This window comes from Coptis chinensis, chromosome 9 (genome assembly GCF_015680905.1).
Source record: "Coptis chinensis isolate HL-2020 chromosome 9, ASM1568090v1, whole genome shotgun sequence".
Taxonomy (NCBI): Eukaryota; Viridiplantae; Streptophyta; class Magnoliopsida; order Ranunculales; family Ranunculaceae; genus Coptis; species Coptis chinensis.
Window position 1 is genome coordinate 16,670,345 of NC_141464.1, and position 15,368 is coordinate 16,685,712.

A 15,368-nucleotide genomic window follows, 5' to 3' on the forward strand; every position below is an offset into this window, starting at 1 on the left:
AAACCAAAGCTATCAAGTGTTTATTGAATTCCATAGTCGTACCATCAATAGTAAGGGAAAATTTTTGTTCTCCTTCTTGGGTACAAAAAAAAGTAATATTATTATAGAAGAATTCAGTTAGCTTAGGTGAAAAAGAATCGTCATCACTCACACCGGAAGATGCATGCATCCTAATTACTGCACGATCCGCTCGCTGAACGATGCTCCATAGGTATAGGTTCCCATCAAGTCTTCAAAAGACTGTTCAGGAATCACTATAGGGTGGTGTCATCTCAACACTACTTGTAGAATAGCTGCGAAAACACGGAAGAACCTCGGAAAATCGAAAATTTTCGGGATTCTTGGAGAGAGGCGGCGCTGGCTTCGATAGAGCGAAATCGCTTTTTGGTTTTGAAATTACAATGTTTTAAGCGGTCGCCATTTGAAGCTATTTGAAGCGGGGCGCCAGTGATTTTTCCGATTTCCGGTGTTTGGCGGGTCGTCTTCTACTTGAAGCGGGCGCTCTAGGGATTTTTCGATTTACAGTATAATAGGCGAAGTAAGTCGCGCTCTGCTTGCGCCAAATGGAAATGCGAAAGTGAGTTTCTAAGAAAAAAACAAGAAAAAAACTAGAAAAAAGGGAGTGAAAAGTGAAAGATGATTGTGGGGTGTAGTGTGGGTTGTGAGTGTAGTATGATGGAAGTTTAAATAGGTTCCGGATTTCCAAAACGAATCGACAAGTTGCCAAATTGTTTTAAGGCAATTTCCGGAATAGGAAACTGCCAAACCCAAAAACGGAACTAACCATGTCTTTGATTTCCTAACAACCCTGGTATCTTTTAAACTTGGTTTAGAATAGTAACTTCTAAACTCTCCTACATATCATGCTACCGCTACAAAAAAATCATAGATATGCCGGTATCGGCCTAATTTTCAACTTTTACTCCAAGACAACTATACGAAAGATAATCAAAATAAATTATATTAAAATAATATGAAATCCAAGCAATCTAAAACAAACAACTTAATACTCAAATCTAACTACTGAAATAAAATTCCACTAACAAAACAATAAAAACAATGTAATTAAAGGACACAACTGATGGTGCACACCTAGGCGTGTGAAGAAGATGGTCCCTGAGATGGAGACTGGCTCTGTGGTGTCGAATGGCTTGAGCCATCTGGCCTGCGGCGACGACGCTCATGCCTCTCAGACTCAGCTGAGACAGACTCATCCACGAGTGGCATGCGTCGTAGCATCTCTATCCTGAACAAGCGCTGTGCTTCCATCTCAGTCTTGAGTACGGCATACTGGGCTTGGTGGTTATTGTGGATAACCTCCATGTTAGACAAGATATCATCCTGACCCTTTACGAGCATTTCAACTGTCGTCTGAAGGTCCGTTTGCTTATTTCGAAGTACAATCTGTCTATGTCTAATATCTTCACAGATACGATAACCGCATCGCAAACCAGTCTGCAGCATTATCATTCGTTCTAAATTAGAAGTATGACTATCAAAATTATCCTCAACCAACCATGTCATATCTTCCTTTTCATCATCCGACTCAACTTCCGTCTCTGCAGACAACGGCCAAGTCTTTTGAATGCATTCCTTATAAATACCCGCATTAGAGGGCAATTTGATCTTAATAGGAACAGATCTAGCGACGGCTCTAAATGAGAGCATAATCTTAGTGATCAATACGGGAAGAGGCGCCAGGCTCTTTCCCACTCCTCTAATCACATTCAAAATTAAATCAAGGATGCAGAAATTATACTCCTTCGTTTGCAAATTCGAGAACGTCAGCATTAATCAAGTCCGATGTCGGTGACTTTGTCTTTCCCGGGGACGTTCTTACCAATCCACTGGCGGCGATGCCGGTTGATTGGTTCTCGAAATCGTCCGGCGAACGAATGAGATATCGTATTGTATTCACCCTCTATGACCAGTATCTTTCATCAAAACAGAACCTAGCAGTATCTTGGGCTTCTGTTTGGTCGATATCTAGGTTGGTTCTGAGGGGTGATTCCTAATAGCTTCGACCAACAACCGTCCTCGTAACTTCCCTCCGTTTCTGCTATCCTAATGAAAATCCTATTTCCCTCCACTTCTCGTTCTTTATAAAACTGTTCCACCAAATCATAGTGGTAGGAATCCTCATCGAATACCACACAATCCGTTTCAATTTAAACTTAAACATCTCCGCGTCATAAAATGGCGCTTAAATCCGGAAGCAAACGCTTTTTCGTAATTCTCGTCGTTAAGCCATTGAAGTTATTTACTGATTTGGGTCGTTGTAGTATAGTGGTGAGTATTCCCGCCTGTCACGCGGGTGACCCGGGTTCGATCCCCGGCAGCGGCGCCATTTGACAACTGTAAAATGAGTAGTTTACCTACGAAATGAACGATGAATCCAAACGTAAGTAAACTAAACTTCATCTTTTACGTGTCTATTATCAAAGATTATTCTACTCTCAATCCTATGAGATATAGTGGAGTAGATAAGTTCGTTCCACTCCTAGTGCTCTAGCATGGATGTTTTCTAATCTAACTAGTCGTTTTTAAGTCTATGAGAGTTTTACGAAGGGAATTATACTACGATGCAACTACCCACAAGATGCAACTAGTCGGTTATCGGAATACTAAGGGAATGCTACGTTGATTCTATGATAAGGAGTTAGAGGGGGGTTGATTCCACCTTAACTCAACTTAATCCACTAACGACGAATCGCCGTAATCGAATTGAATCTAGCCCTTCGAGAACAATTTAGCTATTCCTAATCCCTAATTATACATGGCATTTCTACCATTCATAACTAGCATGTGAACAATTAAACCCATTCTCATGGTGAACTAATCATTTCTAGAGTGGAATAGAAAATACGACGATTCTACGATAATCGAATCAAGCTTTCATCAAGGCTTCACAACCCCTCTAATGGAGGTTTAGCCTTGAATCATTCATAATCATTTCCATTTATATTAAAACTAAACATAATATAAAGCATTGAAATTTATTTAATCAAACAATAATGAAATCTAATTTAATGACTAAATTGAACTAAGGACATGAATTGAAATTTAGATCTAAAATGGAAATGACAAATTCGAACTTGATAAAAATACTACTTTATTTATCTAATCAATCAAGAACAATGATTCGGAGATTTAATCTAAAACAAAATTTAAATGGAACTAAAACTTAATTTAATTAATAAAACTAGATCTATAATTCTATATCTTAATTTAGGTCTAACTAGCTACCATTAACAAAGAGCTAAGCTTTTGTTTTATACATCCAGATCCAAAATTCGTGCATGGGCTTGGAGCCATGGGTTGGGCGGAGAATCGGGCCCAAAACCCAATTCTTTTCGATCAAAAAGGCCTCTTCAGCTGCAGTTGGCTTCCACAGACTTTTCGTCCACTTCTGCTCCTCTGATTGGGTCAAGGCTTGGACCATTGCAAAGCTCTTTCCGAGCCGGTCGTTTTGACATAAGGTAGGCCTCAATCCAGGTCCGAGTCCAAAGATATGGCATTCGGAAGTTCTCACGACTTTTTGCTACTTTATCTCGCTAAAGTGGCATTTTTAGATAATGGACTTTGAAGCCCGAAATGCATAAAAACACGCCGTGTCAGATTAACTCTTACTTATTATTCACATAATTGGTCTAACAAGATGATTATTAAGGGGTTAGAACTACAGTTTTGGGCTCTTATCAAACCACCCCCCCAACAAAGATTTTTGCTTGTCCTCAAGCAAATATGAGAAATAGAATAAGTGACCAAAAATGGAGTTCTACCTAATCTCGTTTATTTGAGTCGCGATTGCATTGACCATATGCAACAAGGCCTTAAACCACTAGGAATTCCCTAGTGGGCGAAGTTATAACCTCGTGAGAGTTTTCGATGAAGGTACTCACAAACTTCATCTATACTACAACGACTAAGAAATAAAACTATTGTTTTCTCCTTCATGTCTCAACTATCTATACATCTCACTAGCAATTACATAAGAATAACAGTAAAAACCTAAGTTAATATATGCATAATAATCAATCATCTACAATAAACATATAACAATGAGTAATACTATGAAATGTTTAGCGGGTTTGTTTTCGAGAACTTCGAATAAGCGTCCTTAAGTAGGTCCTCACATAAATGTCAAGACAAAACCTCTCTGATTTTTCCACTCAAGTTTAAGCTACTCCGATGTGCGGTGGGCACACTTTACCTTACAATCTCAATGACAACAAGGAAGCCGGGTCGATCAAACACATCTGCCACTTACTATCACACTAACCTATTCCTAATTGAGCTAGGGTCTTTATTAGGTGTTCATGGGGATTAGGAGATGGTTTAAGAAGGAAGGAAATGGATATTCTAGAGACAAGTCCGAGATAATAGAGTCTTCATATTATGTAACTAGAGAAAACCTTGTTATTTACTTTTGCTTCTACACCTTGTTTCCATCCTTAGCCATATTTTTTCTTTTCTTTGGCCTTTGACTCCTTTTATTTTTTTTTTTTTTTTTTGGAGTTTTTTTATTTATTTTTTTTTTTCTTTTTCTTTTTTTTTTTTTTCTTTTCTCTTTGGATGGAAACTTCTTTTCTTTATTTTCCTCAAGCAACTAACTAATTTTTGTTTACCGCAGTGTTTTCTTCTTCTTTCTTCCCCTCATTCTATTCTCGGACTTATTCTAAATTGGGTAGGTTGATTTTTATTTTGTTTTGTTTTGTAACAAGGTAAAGGAATTGTGGTTTTATGGAAGGCTAAAGAAAAGGCCTCGTGGTGGCTACTTAAGCGGAAAGTAATTCATAGGTTTGAATTTACGGCTATATCGATCCAAAGAGCTGCCTAAATTCTCACTTAGGATATGGTTTAGTGATCAAGCAAGTGGACGTGTGATTTCTCTATCCGGATTTTACTTCTCCCTTGTGTCATTTCTCACATGTTTATTTCATATAAGGCTTTAGGCTATATTCTCACAGGATTTGTAGAATAAGTACTCTAGCCTAGATTTGAAAACTTACTTGCTAACAATCATAGATACTCATGTAATAAATTTATAGATAGATGCAAAGATTATTACCTACATATTAACCTAAGTTTCTAACAATTATTCTCATGCAAATGAACTCATTGAGACTTCTAGATTGTTAAAAGCATGGAGAAAAGAAAACAATACCAATATTCCTAAGTGTTTAGCATACTTATTTATTTATATTTTTTGAATTTTTGAAATTTTAACTAGAAAACAAGTGCACATTATACATATCTATATCCTAACAGATGTCTTAATTACACATGTTTCTATGCCCCCCCCAAACAAAAAGCATGCTTTGTCCTCAAAGCATTTAAATAAAGAGTGTAGGAAAAATACCATTGAAACTTCGTGTAATTCAAACATCCGCAAAAACAATGTTAGAACGCGTGCTAATATAGGAAATAAAAACTGACGCAACACTATAAGAGTTCCACCCATTATGGGGTTAACAGACTTAAATTGCTTGGGACATAAGCAGACACTAACTTAACTAAAACTTACCTGCACCCCAACATCCACTCGTCATCCTCCTCTTCTATATGAGGTTCTTTAAGCATCCCCGCCATGCCATAACAACTTGCCATGCCTTCGTGGTGTATCATCAACTAATGCTAACCTCTCTAGTGTTATTTGGTCGATGGGGTGTAAGGAAACCAAATGTGGTTGCACCGCCATCCCGACCAAGTCATGGCTCGGAATGATCTTACCACCACGATTGGTGGGTCTCATGATTTCGACCCTTTTCCAATCACGTAATGCGTACATTAATGCAATCACGGGTAGGCAAAGCCAAGATAAAGGCCAAGAAGACGGGCATAAGAAGGTACTTATGCCTCAAGGTATGGGCTCGCCCCCAGTAGCAACTAAAACTTCGGGAATGTCATACCTACGACGTCCCCTCGGCTAAAGCAAGGAAAACGCGTCACCGGTATTATTGGCGAAGTAAACTGCCGTTCCTAGAATGTTCATCATGATGAACAACATGGTTAGGCCTACATTCGGTGATAGGCTACTTTCGAGGCGATGTTATATTGGTCTTGGTCCATGATACGAAAATACCCCTCCCCATAATACTCATGGAAATAGGCATATTCATATAGGTATGAGTTATCTCATATATATCCCCACGTGTGCATAGGTCGGGTAATGGCAATCCCAAACCAAAGCTATCAAGTGTTTATTGAATTCCATAGTCGTATTCATCAATAGTAAGGGAAAATTTTTGTTCTCCTTCTTGGGTACAAAAAGTAATATTATTATAGAAGAATTCAGTTAGCTTAGGTGAAAAAGAATCGTCATCACTCACCGAGGAAGATGCCGCCATCCTAATTGCGCGATCCGCCGCTGAACGATGCTCCATAGGTATAGGTTCCCATCAAGTCTTCAAAAGACTGTTCAGAATCACTATAGGTGGTGTCATCTCAACACTACTTGTAGAATAGCTGCGAAAACACGGAAGAACCTCGGAAAATCGAAAATTTGATTATCGAGAGGAGGCGGCGCTGATCGTATAGATGCGCGAGTCGCCTCTTTGGTTTTGAAATTACAATGTTTTAGCGGTCGGTTAAGCTCTATTTAGCGCGGGCGCCGGTGATTTTCCGATTTCCAGTGTTTGATTTTTGTCGCTGGTTACTCTACTTGAAGCGTAGCGCTCTAGGGATTTTTCGATTCTGATTATAATAGAATGAAGTCGCTCTGCTTGGCGTTGGCGGCAGAAATGGTGCGAAAAGTGAGTTTCTAAGAAAAAACAAGAAAAAAACTAGAAAAGGCCGGAGTGAAAAGTGAAAGATGATTGTGGGGTGTAGTGTGGGTTGTGAGTGTAGTATGATGGAAGTTTAAATAGGTTTCTGGATTTCCAAAACGAATCGGCAAGTTGCCAAATTGTTTTAAGGCAATTTCGGAATAGAGGAAACCGCCAAACCCAAAACGGAACTAACCATGTCTTTGATTTCCTAACAACCCTGGTATCTTTTAAACTTGGTTTAGAATAGTAACTTCTAAACTCTCCTACATATCATGCTACCGCTACAAAAAAATCATAGATATGCCGGTATCGGCCTAATTTTCAACTTTTACTCCAAGACAACTATACGAAAGATAATCAAAATAAATTATATTAAAATAATATGAAATCCAAGCAATCTAAAACAAACAACTTAATACTCAAATCTAACTACTGAAATAAAATTCCACTAACAAAACAATAAAAACAATGTAATTAAAGGACCAACCGATGGTGCACACCTAAAGCGTGTGAAGAAGATGGTCCCCGAGATGGAGACGGCTCGTGGTGTCGAATGGCTTGAGCCATCGGCTGGCTTCACGGCGACGCTCATGCTTCTCGGACTCACCGAGACAGAGTCATCCACGAGTGGCATCGCGTCATAGCATCTCTATCCCGAACAAAAGCCGTGGCTTCCATCTGGTTGTTGATGCGGCATCTTGGGCTTGGTGGTTATTGTGGATAACCTCCATGTTAGACAAGATATCATCCCAACCCTTTACGAGCATTTCAACCGTCGTGCGAAGGTCCGTTTGCTTATTTCGGCAGTACAATCTGTCTATGTCTAATATCTTCCACAGATACGATAACCGCATCGCAAAACCGGTCTGCGACATTATCATTCGCTCTAAATTAGAAGTATGACTATCAAAATTAACCTCAACCAACCATGTCATATCTTCCTTTTCATCATCCGACTCAACTTCCGTCTCTGCGGACAACGGCCAAGTCTTTTGAATGCATTCCTTATAAATACCAGCATTAGAGGGCAATTTGATCTTAATAGGAACGGATCTAGCGGCGGCTCTAAATGAGAGCATAATCTTAGTGATCAATCACGGGGAAGAGCGCCGGCTCTTTCCCACTCCTCTAATCACATTCAAAATTAAATCAAGGATGCAGAAATTATACTCCTTCGTTTGCAAATTCGAGAACGCGTCGCGGACAATCAAGTCCCATGTCACGACTTTGTCTTTCCCGAGGGCGTTCTTACCAATCCAATCGCGACGGCCGGTTGATTGGTTCTCGTCGTCGTCGGGCTTAACGCAATGAGATATCGTATTGTATTCACCCTCTATGACCGTTATCTTTCATCAAAACAGGCTACAGGATATCGGGCTTCTGTTTGGTCGTCTATCTAGGTTGGTTCTGGGGGGTGATTCCTAATAGCTTCGACCAACAACCGTCTCGTAATCTCCCTCCGCGTTCCTGCTATCCTAATGAAAATCCTATTTCCCTCCACTTCGTTTCTTATAAAACCTGTTCCACCAAATCATAGTGGTAGGAATCCTCTCATCCGAATACCACAACCGTTCCAATTTCGCTTAAACATCTCCGGCGTCATAAAATGGCGAAACCGCTTCGGGAAAAAGCGTTTTCCGGCAGAGAATTCTACGTCGTTAAGCCCATTGAAGTTATTTACTTGATTTGGGTCGTTGTAGTATAGTGGTGAGTATTCCGCTTTGTCGCGGGTGACCCGGTTCGATCCGATCGGTAGCGCCATTTGACAACCTGTAAAATGAGTAGTTTACCTACTTAAATGAGCGATGAATCCAAACGTAAGTAAACTAAACTTCATCTTTTACGTGTCTATTATCAAAGATTATTCTACTCTCAATCCTATGAGATATAGTGGAGTAGATAAGTTAGTTCCACTCCTAGTGCTCTAGCATGGATGTTTTCTAATCTAACTAGTCGTTTTTAAGTCTATGAGAGTTTTACGAAGGGAATTATACTCACGATGCAACTACCCACAAGATGCAACTAGTCGGGTTATCGGAATACTAAAGGAATGCTACGTTGATTCTATGATAAGGAGTTAGAGGGGGTTGATTCCACCTTAACTCAACTTAATCCACTAACGACGAATCGTCAGATCGAATTGAATCTGAATCAGCTGAGAACAATTTGTTATTCCTAATCCCTAATTATACATGGCATTTCTACCAATTCATAACTAGCATGTGAACAATTAAACCCATTCTCATGGTGAACTAATCATTTCTAGAGTGGAATAGAAAATCGGATTTATTCTCACGATAATCGGAATCAAGCTTTCATCAAGGCTTCACAACCCCCTCTAATGGAGGTTTAGCCTTGAATCATTCCGCAATCATTTCCATTTATATTAAAACTAAACATAATATAAAGCATTGAAATTTATTTAATCAAACAATAATGAAATCTAATTTAATGACTAAATTGAACTAAGGACATGAATTGAAATTTAGATCTAAAATGGAAATGACAAATTCGAACTTGATAAAAATACTACTTTATTTATCTAATCAATCAAGAACAATGATTCAGAGATTTAATCTAAAACAAGAATTTAAATGGAACTAAAACTTAATTTAATTAATAAAACTAGATCTATAATTCTATATCTTAATTTAGGTCTAACTAGCTACCATTAACAAAGAGCTAAGCTTTTGTTTTTATACATCCAGATCCAAAATTCGTGCATGGGCTTGGAGCCATGGGTTGGGCGAGGAGAATCGGGGCCCAAAACCCAATTCTTTCAAATCAAAAGGCCTCTTCAGCTGCAGTTGGCTTCCACAGACTTTTCGTCCACTTCTGCTCCTCTGATTGGGTCAAGGCTTGGACCATTGCAAAGCTCTTTCCGAGCGGTCGTTTTGACATAAGGTAGGCCTCAATCCGAGGTCCGAGTCCAAAGATATGGCATTCGAAGTTCTCGACTTTTCTTTACTTTATCTCGCTAAAGTGGCACATTTACAAGCATAATGGACTTTGAAGCCCGAAATGCATAAAACACGTAATCAGTATTAACTCTTACTTATTATTCACATAATTGGTCTAACAAGATATGATTATTAAGGGGTTAGAACTACAGTTTTGGGCTCTTATCAAACCACCCCCAAACAGCATTTTGCTTGTCCTCAAGCAAATATGAGAAATTAGAATAAGTGACCAAAAATGGAGTTCTACCTAATCTCGTTTCGCTGAGTGCGATTGCATTGACCATATGCAACAAGGCCTTAAACCACTAGGAATTCCTAGTGGACCGAGTTATAACCTCGTGAGAGTTTTCCAGTGAAGGTACTCACAAACTTCATCTATACTACAACGACTAAGAAATAAAACTATTGTTTTCTCCTTCATGTCTCAACTATCTATACATCTCACTAGCAATTACATAAGAATAACAGTAAAAAACCTAAGTTAATATATGCATAATAATCAATCATCTACAATAAACATATAACAATGAGTAATACTATGAAATGTTTAGCAGGTTTGTTTCTGAGAACTTCGAATAAGCGTCCTTAAGTAGGTCCTCACATAAATGTCAAGACAAAAACCTCTCGATTTTTCCACTCAAGTTTAATACTCCGATTGATGCAGTGGGCACACTTTACCTTACAATCTCAATGACAACAAGGAAGCTCGGGTCGATCAAACACATCGCCACTTACTATCACACTAACCTATTCCTAATTGAGCTAGAGGTCTTTATTAGGTGTTGGGGGATTAGGAGATGGTTTAAGAAGGAAGGAAATGGATATTCTAGAGAACAAGTCCGAGATAATAGAGTCTTCATATTATGTAACTAGAAAAACCTTGTTATTTACTTTTGCTTCTACACCTTGTTTCCATCCTTAGCCATATTTTTCTTTTCTTTGGCCTTTGACTCCCTTTTATTCTATTTTTTTTTTTTTTTTTTTTTTTATTTTTTTTTTTTTTTCTTTTTTTTTTTTTTTTCTTTTCTCTTTGGATGGAAACTTCTTTTTATTTATTTTTTAGCAACTAACTAATTTTTGTTTACACAGGTTTTTCTCTTCTTCTTTCTTCCTCATTCTATTCTCAGACTTATTCTAAATTGGGTAGGTTGATTTTTTATTTTGTTTTGTTTTTGTAACAAGGTAAAGGAATTGTGGTTTATGGAAGGCTAAAGAAAAGGCTCGAGGTGGCGACTAAGCGGAAAGTAATTCATAGGTTTGAATTTCTGGCTATATCGATCCAAAGAGCGCCTAAATTCTCACTTAGGATATGGTTTAGTGATCAAGCAAGTGGACGCGTGTGATTTCTCTATCCGGATTTTACTTCTCCCTTGTGTCATTTCTCACATTTTCGCTCGTATAAGGCTTTAGGCTATATTCTCCGCGAGTTTAGAATAAGTACTCTAGCCTAGATTTCCAAACTTACGCTAACAATCATAGATACTCATGTAATAAATTTATAGATAGATGCAAAGATTATTACCTACATATTAACCTAAGTTTCTAACAATTATTCTGATGCAACATTTCATTGAGACTTCTAGATTGTTAAAAGCATGGAGAAAGAAAACAATACCAATATTCCTAAGTGTTTAGCATACTTATTTATTTATATTTTTTGAATTTTTGAAATTTTAACTAGAAAACAAGTGCACATTATACATATCTATATCCTAACAGATGTCTTAATTACACATGTTTCTATGCCCCCCCAACAAAAAGCATGCTTTGTCCTCCGAAGCATTTAAATAAAGAGTGTAGGAAAAATACCATTGAAACTTCGTGTAATTCGAAACATCGCAAAACAATGTTAGAGCGTGCTAATATAGGAAATAAAAGCCCGACGCGAACACTATAAAGAGTTCCACCCATTATGGGGTTAACGGACTTAAATTGCTTGGGACATAAGCGGACACTAACTTAACTAAAACTTACGCACCCCAACATCCACTCGTCATCCTCCTCTTCTATATGAGGTTCTTTTTCAAGATCCCGCCATGCCATAACAACTTGCCATGCCTTTACGCCGGTGTATCATCAACTAATGCTAACCTCTCTAGTGTTATTTGGTGCGATGGGGTGTAAGGAGCAACCAAATGTGGTTTTGCACCTGCCATCCCGACCAAGTCATGGCTCGGAATGATCTTACCACACGATTGGTGGGTCTCATGATTTCGACCCTTTTCCAATCGTAATGCTATTGTCTGTAAGAATCACGGGTAGGCAAAGCGTAAAGGCAAACCAAGGCAGGCATAAGAAGGTACTTATGCCTCAAGGTATGGGCTCGCTTGAGTAGCAACTAAAACTTCGAGGGAATGTCATACCTCGGCGTCCCTCGCCCCTCAAAGCAAGGAAAACGCGTCACCAGCGGTATTATTGGCGTATAAACTGCCGTTCCCTAGAATGTTCATCATGATGAACAACATGGTTGTGGCCTACATTCAAAGGTGATAGGCTACTTCGTAGGCGATGTTATATTGGTCTTGGTCCATGATAATGAAAATACCCCTCCCCATAATACTCATGGAAATAGGCATATTCATATAGGTATGAGTTATCATCATATATCCCCGCGTGTGCATAGGTCGTAATGGCAATCCGAAACCAAAGCTATCAAGTGTTTATTGAATTCCATAGTCGTATTCATCAATAGTAAGGGGAAATTTTTTGTTCTCCTTCTTGGGTACAAAAAAAAGTAATATTATTATAGAAGAATTCAGGTTAGCTTAGGTGAAAAAGAATCGTCATCACTCACCGAGAAGATGCCGCCATCCTAATTGCACGACGATCCGGCTCGTGAACGATGCTCCATAGGTATAGGTTCCCATCAAGTCTTCAAAAGACTGTTCGGGAATCACTATAGGTGGTGTCATCTCAACACTACTTGTAGAATAGCTGCGAAAACTCGGAAGAACCTCGGAAAATCGAAAATTTCGGGATTATCTTGGAAGGCGGCGCTTCAGATAGAGCGAAGTCGCTCTTTTGGTTTTGAAATTACGGTGTTTTTAGCGTGAATCGGCGCTCTATTTGAAGCGTGGCGCTCGATGATTTTTCCGATTTCGATTTTGGCGGGTTGTTTCTTTACTTGGTGCGGGCAGCGCTACTTGAAGCGGCGTATTTCTAGGGATTTTTCGATTTACGATAATAATAGGCGTCGGTCTTGCTTGAAGCGTGGCCAGTAGAAAAGAAAGTGAGTTTCTAAGAAAAAACAAGAAAAAACTAGAAAAGGGCTGGAGGAAAAGTGAAAGATGATTGTGGGGTGTAGTGTGGGTTGTGAGTGTAGTATGATGGAAGTTTAAATAGGTTAGATTTCCAAAAGCGAATCGGCAAGTTGCCAAATTGTTTTAAGGCAATTTCCGGAATAGGAAACTGCCAAACCCAAAAACGGAACTAACCATGTCTTTGATTTCCTAACAACCCTGGTATCTTTTAAACTTGGTTTAGAATAGTAACTTCTAAACTCTCCTACATATCATGCTACCGCTACAAAAAATCATAGATATGCCGGTATCGGCCTAATTTTCAACTTTTACTCCAAGACAACTATACGAAAGATAATCAAAATAAATTATATTAAAATAATATGAAATCCAAGCAATCTAAAACAAACAACTTAATACTCAAATCTAACTACTGAAATAAAATTCCACTAACAAAACAATAAAAACAATGTAATTAAAGGACCTGGCGATGGTGCACACCTAGGCGTGTGAAGAAGATGGTCCCCGAGATGGAGACGGGCTGTGGTGTCGAATGGCTTGAGCCATCTGGCTCGGCGGCTGACGACGCCATGCTTCTCGGACTTCGGTGAGACAGAGTCATCCACGAGTGGCATGCGTCAGAGCATCTCTATCCCGAACAAGCCGTGTTCCATCTCCGGTGTTGAAGTGCGACATCTTGGGCTTGGTGGTTATTGTGGATAACCTCCATGTTAGACAAGATATCATCCTGACCCTTTACGAGCATTTCAACTGTCGTCTGAAGGTCCGTTTGCTTATTTCGAAGTACAATCTGTCTATGTCTAATATCTTCACAGATACGATAACCGCATCGCAAACCAGTCTGCAACATTATCATTCGTTCTAAATTAGAAGTATGACTATCAAAATTATCCTCAACCAACCATGTCATATCTTCCTTTTCATCATCCGACTCAACTTCCGTCTCTGCAGACAACGGCCAAGTCTTTTGAATGCATTCCTTATAAATACTCGCATTAGAGGGCAATTTGATCTTAATAGGAACAGATCTAGCGACGGCTCTAAATGAGAGCATAATCTTAGTGATCAATACGGGAAGAGGCTCTCTTTCCCACTCCTCTAATCACATTCAAAATTAAATCAAGGATGCAGAAATTATACTCCTTCGCTTGCAAATTCCGAGAACGTCGCGGAACAATCGAAGTCCGATGTCGCCGACTTTGTCTTTCCCGGGGCGTTCTTACCAATCCATCGACGGCCGGTTGATTGGTTCTCGAGAATCGTCGGCTTAACGCAATGAGATATCGTGATTGTATTCACCTCTATGACCGTATCTTTCATCAAAACAGAACTTGCGATTATCTTGGGCTTCCCGTTTGGTCGTATCTAGGTTGGTTACAGGGTGATTCCTAATAGCTTTCGACCAACAACCGCCCTCGTAACTTCCCTCCGCGTTCCTGCTATCCTAATGAAAATCCTATTTCCCTCCACTTCTCGTTTCTTATAAAACTGTTCCACCAAATCATAGTGGTAGGAATCCTCTGTCGAATACCACAGTCCGTTCCAATTTCGCTTAAACATCTCCGCGTCATAAAATGGCGCGAAACTGTCGGAAGCAAACGCGTTTTCCGGCAGAATTCTACGTCGTTGCGCCATTGAAGTTATTTACTGATTTGGGTCGTTGTAGTATAGTGGTGAGTATTCCCGCCTGTCACGCGGGTGACCCGGGTTCGATCCCCGGCAGCGGCGCCATTTGACAACTGTAAAATGAGTAGTTTACCTACGAAATGAACGATGAATCCAAACGTAAGTAAACTAAACTTCATCTTTTACGTGTCTATTATCAAAGATTATTCTACTCTCAATCCTATGAGATATAGTGGAGTAGATAAGTTCGTTCCACTCCTAGTGCTCTAGCATGGATGTTTTCTAATCTAACTAGTGGTTTTTAAGTCTATGAGAGTTTTCACGAAGGGAATTATACTACGATGCAACTACCCACAAGATGCAACTAATTAGGTTATCGAATACTAAAGGGAATGCTACGTTGATTCTATGATAAGGAGTTAGAGGGGTTGATTCCACCTTAACTCAACTTAATCCACTAACGACCAGAATCGTTAAGTAATCCGAATTGAATCGCCCGCCGAGAGAACAATTGGTTATTCCTAATCCCTAATTATACATGGCATTTCTACCAATTCATAACTAGCATGTGAACAATTAAACCCATTCTCATGGTGAACTAATCATTTCTAGAGTGGAATAGAAAATAATCGATTCTACGATAATCGAATCAAGCTTTCATCAAGGCTTCACAACCCCTCTAATGGAGGTTTAGCCTTGAATCATTCAATCATTTCCATTTATATTAAAACTAAACATAATATAAAGCATTG

General features: G+C 39.1%; 2 non-coding genes across 2 annotated transcripts; both read left to right on the top strand.

Annotated features, from left to right (window-relative positions):
- Nucleotides 1-2,272: 2,272 nt before the first annotated feature.
- On the top strand, nucleotides 2,273-2,344 carry TRNAD-GUC (transfer RNA aspartic acid (anticodon GUC)). The gene has a single exon. It is a non-coding gene; the product is annotated as a tRNA-Asp (tRNA).
- Nucleotides 2,345-14,646: 12,302 nt separating this feature from the next.
- On the top strand, nucleotides 14,647-14,718 carry TRNAD-GUC (transfer RNA aspartic acid (anticodon GUC)). The gene has a single exon. It is a non-coding gene; the product is annotated as a tRNA-Asp (tRNA).
- Nucleotides 14,719-15,368: the final 650 nt, after the last annotated feature.